Raw genomic sequence first — 8,379 nt, forward strand, 5'->3', positions numbered from 1 at the left:
TTGATACAAGAGTTACAAATGTCAAGCAAAGCATTCAGTCTCACTTTGTTGTTCTCTTACAAGCCAATATGGCTTTTTCAAAGGTCTTCATTGTTAGTTTTTCTTTCCCATATGGGATACCCTATGTTCTTTCTTCTACCTTGTTGTTCAATATCCTACCTTCTTTTCTCTATTGATGACCATTCCTTATTCATACCTCTTATATCTTCCTTCTTCTGAAAGTACCCTTCTTCATAACCACCTAATATCTTTCTTAATTCTATGAATACTCCAATTTAAACATATATAGTTAAAGAATCAACAGTAAAAATCTATATATGAGTGAGAATATGCATCATTTGTCTTTCTAGATCTGGGATATCTCAATCACAATGATTATTTTCAACTCTACCTATTTATATGAAATTTTCATTTTTTTCTTTGTAGATGAATAACATTCTACTTTGTATATATACACATTTCTACTATTTACTTATCAGAAATGAACATGTAGGGTATTTCTATTCCACGGCTATGGAGAATAGAGTAGCAATGAACATGATGTGACAGGATCCTTAGGAAAGACATAGATTCATATGGTAATATGCACAGAAGTAGAATAAATGCAGCATATGAAATATTTATTCTATATTTTCAGGAGCTTCTGGTCTGATTTTCATACTGGCTTCATCAGTTTGCATTTCCAACACAGTGAGTAGGTCTCATCCTTTCTGAATGTTCACCTCACCGTTTGCTTTCATTTGTTTTTGATCTTCGCTATCCTAATAAAGATTAAATCTTGAATTGGTTTTAATTTGCATTTCCCTGATGGTTTCATCCCTTAGGACTATTTATGTGGTGGGTTATATTTATTGATTTAAATATCATGAAACACTCTTTCATCACTGAAAGGAATCCAACATGATCCTGATAGATGATCATTTAGATAAGTTCTTAAATTGGTTTTCAAATATTTTATTGAAAAACTTGAGTATATTTTGGTCAAGGAGATTAGTATACACTTTTGTTTTCATATCTTTACCTGGGTTGACATTAGTGTAATGTTGGCCACATAATATGAATTTAGAAGTGTTTTTTCCTTGCTATTTATGAAATATTCTAAGAAAGATTGCATTTAGGGTATTTTTTAGTTCATTTGGATTTTTTTGTTTTTGTTTTCATAACATTTGATTAGAATTATATTAAATCCATCTGGACTTTTGCCCTTTTATTTGGTTGGATATTTTTTATTGCTGACTATATATTGCCTATTATTGAACTGTTTATTTGTCTCATTCTAGTTTAACTATGGTTTGACATGTATGTTAAAAATAATTTATTTATTTTATATTTCTCATTTACTGAATAGTTTTCAGAAATATGTCCTCTGCATAAATAGTGTCTATTGTAGTAATTCTTCATTTCCCTTTTATAATTTCTTTTTTGGTTAATTTGAGTAAAGGTTTGACACTTTATTAATTTTTGCAAACAAACAATTTTTTGTTTTATTGGGTTTATGTAAGAGTTTTCATTTTTATTTAATTAATTTCTTCTCTGATCTTGACTATATCTGTCTATTGTTTAAGATTCTGATTTGCTCCAGATACTTTAAGGTCATAAAATGTATCATTATATTGGTTAGGAGAGTTCTGTCTTAATTCTTGATGGATGCATCTAGAGCTATAAACTCAGGTCAGGACTGCCTTTATCGTGTCTCACCAATTTGTGTAAGCTGTGTTTTAATTATCATTAAATTCTAGGAATTTAAAAATTCTTTTAAAGTAAATGTTTTATTAACTCCTTGATAATTTTATTAAGTGTATTTTGAGCATATTACATCCCTAATTCTTCCCCTTAACTTGTCATAGAAAGACCTCAAACTGACTTTCCAACCAATATTGTGCCCACTTGTTAATATTTAAATAAGTCAGTGGTACCAATTTATGTTAAATATACTTCTGTGGATGCAGTCATCCACTGGAACATATTTGAGCTACCAAGAGCCAAGGATTCATTTGTCATTCAGTAGGGTGTGGATCAGTTTCCATGATTGTGTAAAATATCTGTGGTTTCTTTCCCTCTTGATATCTAATTTTACTCTGCCATAGCCAAGTAAATGCAAAGAAATATTTCAATTTCTTTTGACTGCTGAAAGATGTTTTGTTTTCCAATATGTGCTATACTCAAGTGAATGCTGCATGAGCTTGAAAGAAGAATGTGTGTTCTCTAACATTGGGAAGTGTATCCTTTATCTCTATAATTTTTCTACTCATTTTGATCTGAATGATCATTAAATTTTGGTGATGATGAGGTGCTGAAGTCACATATTATTAATATATTGGAGCTAATCTATTGCTGTTTGTTCATAAATAATCATTTTATGAAATTGAATACACCTGAGTTTGGTGCATATATTTTTGGGGTTATAGTGTCTTTTTGAAATGAGCTTTATATTTTCTGATGAGATTTGGGTTCCAGTCTATTTTATAAGACTAGCAACTCCTGCTTATTTTCTGGCTGAATTTGCTTGGATACCTTTGACGACCCTTTCACTCTAAGATGGCTTTCATCTTTCGAAGTGAAGTGTGTTCGTTGGAGGTGACAAAGCAATAATTTCAGTTCCTTTGAGTCATTCAGAAGTTTCTCTGTCTTTTCTCTGGCAAGGCTGTTTACATCTTTTAGTCTCTGTTTAATGGAGGCTTAGCACTGCTTTGCTTTGTCCTCTTTTGTCATTGACGATCCCTTTTTCTTTTCCTCAATCCAACCATATATCACATCCTTTGTAATTAATTAGTAACTGTTATCATCACTGGCCTGAGCAATTAAAGACTACTTCTCCATCTACTATATTCTATGCTTAACAGAATTCCAGGAAAAAAACAAAAAAACAAAATAAAACAAAACAAAACAAAAAACAAAAAATACCAGAGAACAGCAATAAGATTTGCTTCCCTATCTTTTCGTCCCAAGTGATTTACTCCACAAGTGGTTGCTTTCCTTGCTCCCTTGGATGGGCTGGCAGCCAAAACAAATACAGCCATTTCCCTGATCTGCAGATGACACTTCAGAGCAGCTCCATTGTTCCCAAACTCCAGCACATATTTGCCAGGTTCCTCCAAGTGTTCCTCTTCTATGGCACACTGAGATGGGTCAGTGCTATCCAGTTTCAGAGCTGAAGTTATCAATGACCACTTTTCTACACACTGCCATGACTGAATAATTCCAAAGACCTTTTCTATGGTATGCTTTTGTTGGGGAAGGTGTTACACAATTGGGGGGGTACATCATCGCAGCTGCCTCTTCTATTAAAATAAATATGCTTTCAGCACAAATTCTTATCCTTTATGCCTTGCCTTGTGTAGGTGAAAGTCCAAGGTAACAATTCCCTCAGACGTCTATAGGAGTAAGAGTGTCTTGAATATAACAATTGAACATAATTGGAGGCCTTTTCTAGGTGTGGCCCTGTCAGACACTATATGATGTTTATTTTGTACAAAAAAGCTACCTGTTTCTGTGCAATCAATGTGACACTGGAATTTTTTTCAGCAGTGCATGTAAAGCATTGCTTGCTCCTATTTAAGTAAGTCACAACTTCCCAGGAATCCTGGGCACATTAAAATACAAGCAATGGAAGCTGAAGTAGGGGAAACTGTTCATTGTTCACCCTTTCTGTGACGGATTCATCAAATAGAAAGTCCTGTAGGCTCCTTTATGAAAATGATGTTTCCTACACCCAGTCCCAAGGATGTATGTGGGTATGGTGTACCCTTGCTGGCCAGACTATAGAGCTCTTGCAGCTGTGACTGCTGCTATTTTTTGTGGTAAGCTTATTATTGGCCTTTACTGAATATTCAGAGCTCTATTAGCCAAGACCCCCACTGTTTCTCAGAGAGTGAAAACTGGGGAGACTTCCAATTTTCTGTGCCCACTCTGTGCCTTAACAATGGCCTCAGGGCTGCTATTTTCAACTGCATCTAAAATGAGAGATCTATTACATTTTTGTTGATATTTGCCAACTATATTTGCCAGATTTTTTTTTTGCAAATCACTTTTAAAGTGATAGGTCCTGATTTTTTTTTAATTACAAATGCAATCACATATATAACAGACTTCAAGATGAAACATGATTTTTAGTCTTTAATCTTAACTAGAATTAATGAATATAAATATATGGAATATTCTGACATTCAATTTTTAAGGTGTTGAACTGCCTGGATCTTTTTTTATCTTCTATGAAAAAAATGGAGACTATTTTTGCTCTGTGTTTAAACTAACTTATATTAAGTAACCTAGTTTTAGTAAGTAGCCTAGTCTCAAATTTGGAATCCTCGTTTCAATTTCACAAGGAATGGTATGACTTCTATGTGCCACCAATTTTTTTAAATAGGTAAAGATGTTTATATTAGTTGATTCTAAATTGACATTATACTGCTATCATATTCTTATCCACTGAATCATAGTAGTTTATATTTTTAAACTAATTATTTTATTGACATCTCAAATGTTTCTCCAACTCCCATGGCTCTTCACCGAATTCCTCTCCTCTTCTCCTCTGAGAGAGTGCACGACTGTCTTCAGGCATCCCCCTTACTTGGGGCATCAAGTCTCTACAGAATTAGATCCATGCTCTCCCACTGGGGCCAGACAAGCTCCTCACTCCTCTGTTACTATGCGCTTTGGGCCTCAGAACAGCCCATGTATGCTCTTTGGAATAGTGTCTCTGGGTGCAGGATGGTTGTCACTGTTAGTCTTCCTATGGTGTTGCCATCCCCTACAGCTCCTTCAGTTCTCTCCCTAACTCCTCCATAGAGGTCCCTGACCTTAGTCCAATGGTTGGCTGTAAGTATCTGCATCTATCTCAGTCAGCTGTTGCTAGAGCCTCTCAGAGGACAGCCATGCTAGGCTCCTGTCTGCAAGCACATCATAACATCAGCCATAGTGTTGGGGTTTGATGCCTGCTCATTGGATGGATCCCAAGATGGCTAATCACTGGTCAGCCATTCCTTCAGTTTTTGCTCCATTTTTTTTTTTTGGTCCCTGTATTTCTTTTAGATGAGAACAAATTTGGGTCAAAAATTTGTAGGTAGGTTGGAGTCTCCACCCCTCCAGTGGTGGCCCTAAGTACTGGAAGTGTCTAAGTACTCTTCAGGTCCAATCTTCTCACTATTGGGCATTTCAGCTAAGGTCACTCAGAGTGAGTCCTGTGTATCTTTCACACCTTATTAGAGGTTCCCGACCCTCAGCTTCTGCATATTTCCATTCATTCTCCTGGCCCTCTGGGTTTATCTCCTGTCACCCCCATACCTGCTTCTGTACCCCTTTTCATCTCACCGGTTTCTCTCCACTCAGGTCTCTCCCTCCTTCTGTCTCCCACGATTATTTTATTCCCCCATCTAAGTAGTACTGAATAATCCTCACTTGGGCCTTGCTTCCTGTTGGACTTATTATGGTCTGTGGTGTTTTTTGTGGGTAGTCTGTACTTTTTGGCTATTATCCACTTATTAGTGAGTTCATAAAATCCATATCCTTTTGGATCTTGGTTACCTCACTCAGGATAATATTTTCTAGTTTCATGCGTTTGCCTGCAAATTTCATGGTTTCTTTGTTTTTAGCAGCTGAACACTATTCCATTTTGTAAATGAACCACATTTTTCTGTATCCATTCTTTGGTTAAGGGACAACTGAGTTGCTTTCAGCTTCTGGCTATTACAAATAATGCTGCTATGAACATAGTGGAACAGGTATCCCTGTGCTATGGTGGGTTATCTTTGGGGTATATACCCATGAGCAGTATAGTTGGGTCTTCAGTTAGAACTACTTCCAATTTTATGAGGAACTACCAGATTGATTTCCACAGTGGTTGAACCAATTTGCAATCTCATCAGCAATGAAAGAGTGTTCCCCTTGCCCCACATTTTCTTCAGCATGTACTGTTACTTGAACTTTTAATCTTAGCCATTTTGATTGATGTAAAGTGGAATTCAGGGTCATTCTGATTTATATTTCTCTTACGACTAAGGATGTTGAATATTTTTTAAGTGCTTCTCCGCCACTCAAGATTACTCTTGATTATTCTCTTTTGAGCTCTGTACCCCATTTTTAATTGGGCTATTTGATTTTTTTTGGAGTATTACTTTTGAGTTCTTTATATATTTTGCATATTAGTCCTCTATCTGATGTAGGGTTTAGTGAAGATCTTTTTCCAATCTGTAGGTTGCCTATTTGTGCTATTGACAGTGTCCTTTGCCTTATAGCAGCTTTTCAAGTTGAAGAGGTCCCATTTATCAATTGTTGATCTTGGAGTCTGAGTTACAGGTGGTCTCTTCAAGAAATTTTTCTTATACCAATGTGTTCAAGACTATTTACCACTTTCTGTTCTATTAGATTCAGTGTATCTGATTTTACATCAAGGTTTCTTGAGCTTGTGCAGATTGATAAACATAAATCAATTTGCATTCTTTTATATGCAGTCTGGCAGTTAGACCACCATTTGTTGAAGATGCTTTTTTTGTTTACTGTGTGTCATTTTGGCTTCTTTGTCAAAGATCAAGTAACATAGGTGTGTGGGTTTATTTCCGGGTCTTTGATTCTATTCCATTCCTCTCTTTCTCTGCACCAATACCATGTGATATTTTTTAACCACTATTGCTCTGTAGTACAGGTTGTGGTCAGGGATCATGATTTTCCAAGAAGTGCTTTAATTGTTCAGAATTGTTTTGGCTATCCTGAGGGTTTGTTTGTTTGTTTGTTTATCTAGATGAACCTGAAAACTGTTCTTTCTATGTCTGTGAAGAATTGTTTTGTAATTTCGATAGGTTCTTCACTGAATGTGTAGAATGCTTTGGGTAATTTAGCCATTTTCACTATGTAAATCCTGTGAATCCATGAACATTGAAGATCTTTCTATCTTCTGAAGTCCTTTTCAAATTCTTTCATCAGGCACTTGAAGTTCTTTTCATACAAGTCTTTCACTTGCTTAGTTAGAGTTACAAAAAGATATTTAATATTAGTTGTATCTATCGTAAAAATGTATTTTTCTCTACTTTCCTTCTCAGCCAGTTTATCATTTTCATGAAGGAAGGCTATTGATTTATTTGGGTTAGTTTTACATCCAGCCACTTTGCAGAAGTTGTAGAAATTCTCTTATAAAATTTTGGGGACATTTTCTTATATGATGTTTTTAAAAAGGTATTTTCTGGGCCTTTGAACTTCGAATCTTCACTCTCTTCTATTCCTATTATTATTAGGTTTGGTATTTTCACTGTGTCCTGAATTTCCAGTATGTTTAATGACAGAATCTTTTTATTCTATGTAATTTGTTTGATGTGTCAGTATCTTCTATGGTATCTTCTACACCTGAGATCCTCTTCTATTTCTTGAATTCTGTTGGTGATGCTTGCATCTGTAGCTCCTGACCTCCTTCCTAGGTTTTCCATCTCCAGGGTTGCTGCCTTTGGGATTTTTTATTGCTTCTATTTCCATTTTTAGAAATTGACTAAAAATTGGACTGTTCTGTTCTATTCCTTCACCTGCTTGGTTGTGTTTTCCTGCATATCTTTCAGAGATGCATTTGTTTCCTCTTTAAAGTCTTCTACCTGTGTGCCTCTGTTTTCTTGTATTTCTTTAAGGGATTTATTTATATCCTCCTTAAAGGCTTCTATTATCTTCATGAAATAGGATTTTTAGATCTGAATCTTGCTCTTCAGGTGTCCTAGGTTGTCCAGGGTTTGCTATGGTAGGGAAACTGTATTCTGATAATGCCAAATTACGTTGGCCTTTGCCACTTATGCTCTTGTGCATTCTGATTATCTCTGGTGTTTAACTGGCCTGGGTGTCGAGGATTGGCCACTCATCCTCAGAGGCAGGTGCAGCTGTGTGACCTGGGTTAGAACAGGACTCCTGATGGGCAGGCAGTGTTGTCTCTGGTTAGAGGAGGCCTCCTGTGTCCCTGGTTAGAGAGTCTTCCTGGGAGACAAGCAGGACTGTGGGTTAGGAGAGTAGGCACATGGATCTGCCACAGCTGAAGGTAAAGATGCAGACCAGAAGGGCATTGGTGCTACAGCAATGCTGGATAAATTCCACTGCTGCTGGGTGCTGCGGGGGTCCTGGCTGGGATAAGTGTTGGGATGGGCACTTAGATGCTATATTGCTTTCTCTCTTTACATTTATTTTTTTTACATTTTATGAAAACTTGCTTGTATTTCACTGGGGTATGTCTTATTTAAATAGTGGCAAATTAGAATCAACATAGTTCTCTACAAGTTTCAAGGCCCGAATAACTTTAAAATACTCATCAAGATAGTAATAATTATTAAAATCTGATGATCAAACTGTAAAGACTAGAGGGAATTGTAAGAAATGAAGTTCTTATTATTTGTTTGTTTGCCAAGAATAATGCAA

General features: G+C 36.0%; 1 protein-coding gene across 8 annotated transcripts in view; it reads left to right on the forward strand.

Annotated features, from left to right (window-relative positions):
- Positions 1-8,379, forward strand: part of Lingo2 (leucine rich repeat and Ig domain containing 2) — a 1,215,328-nt gene that overhangs the window by 367,321 nt on the left and 839,628 nt on the right. Inside the window, exon 3 of one of the 8 annotated variants that reach the window (XM_031366384.1) lies at positions 638-690. The exons of the other annotated variants lie outside the window; for them this stretch is intronic. The gene's annotated coding sequence lies outside the window, so the exon portion shown is untranslated. The remainder of the gene's footprint in view (positions 1-637; positions 691-8,379) is intronic. 8 annotated transcript variants of the gene reach the window in all.

This window comes from Mastomys coucha, unplaced genomic scaffold (genome assembly GCF_008632895.1).
Source record: "Mastomys coucha isolate ucsf_1 unplaced genomic scaffold, UCSF_Mcou_1 pScaffold14, whole genome shotgun sequence".
NCBI classification, from domain to species: domain Eukaryota; kingdom Metazoa; phylum Chordata; class Mammalia; order Rodentia; family Muridae; genus Mastomys; species Mastomys coucha.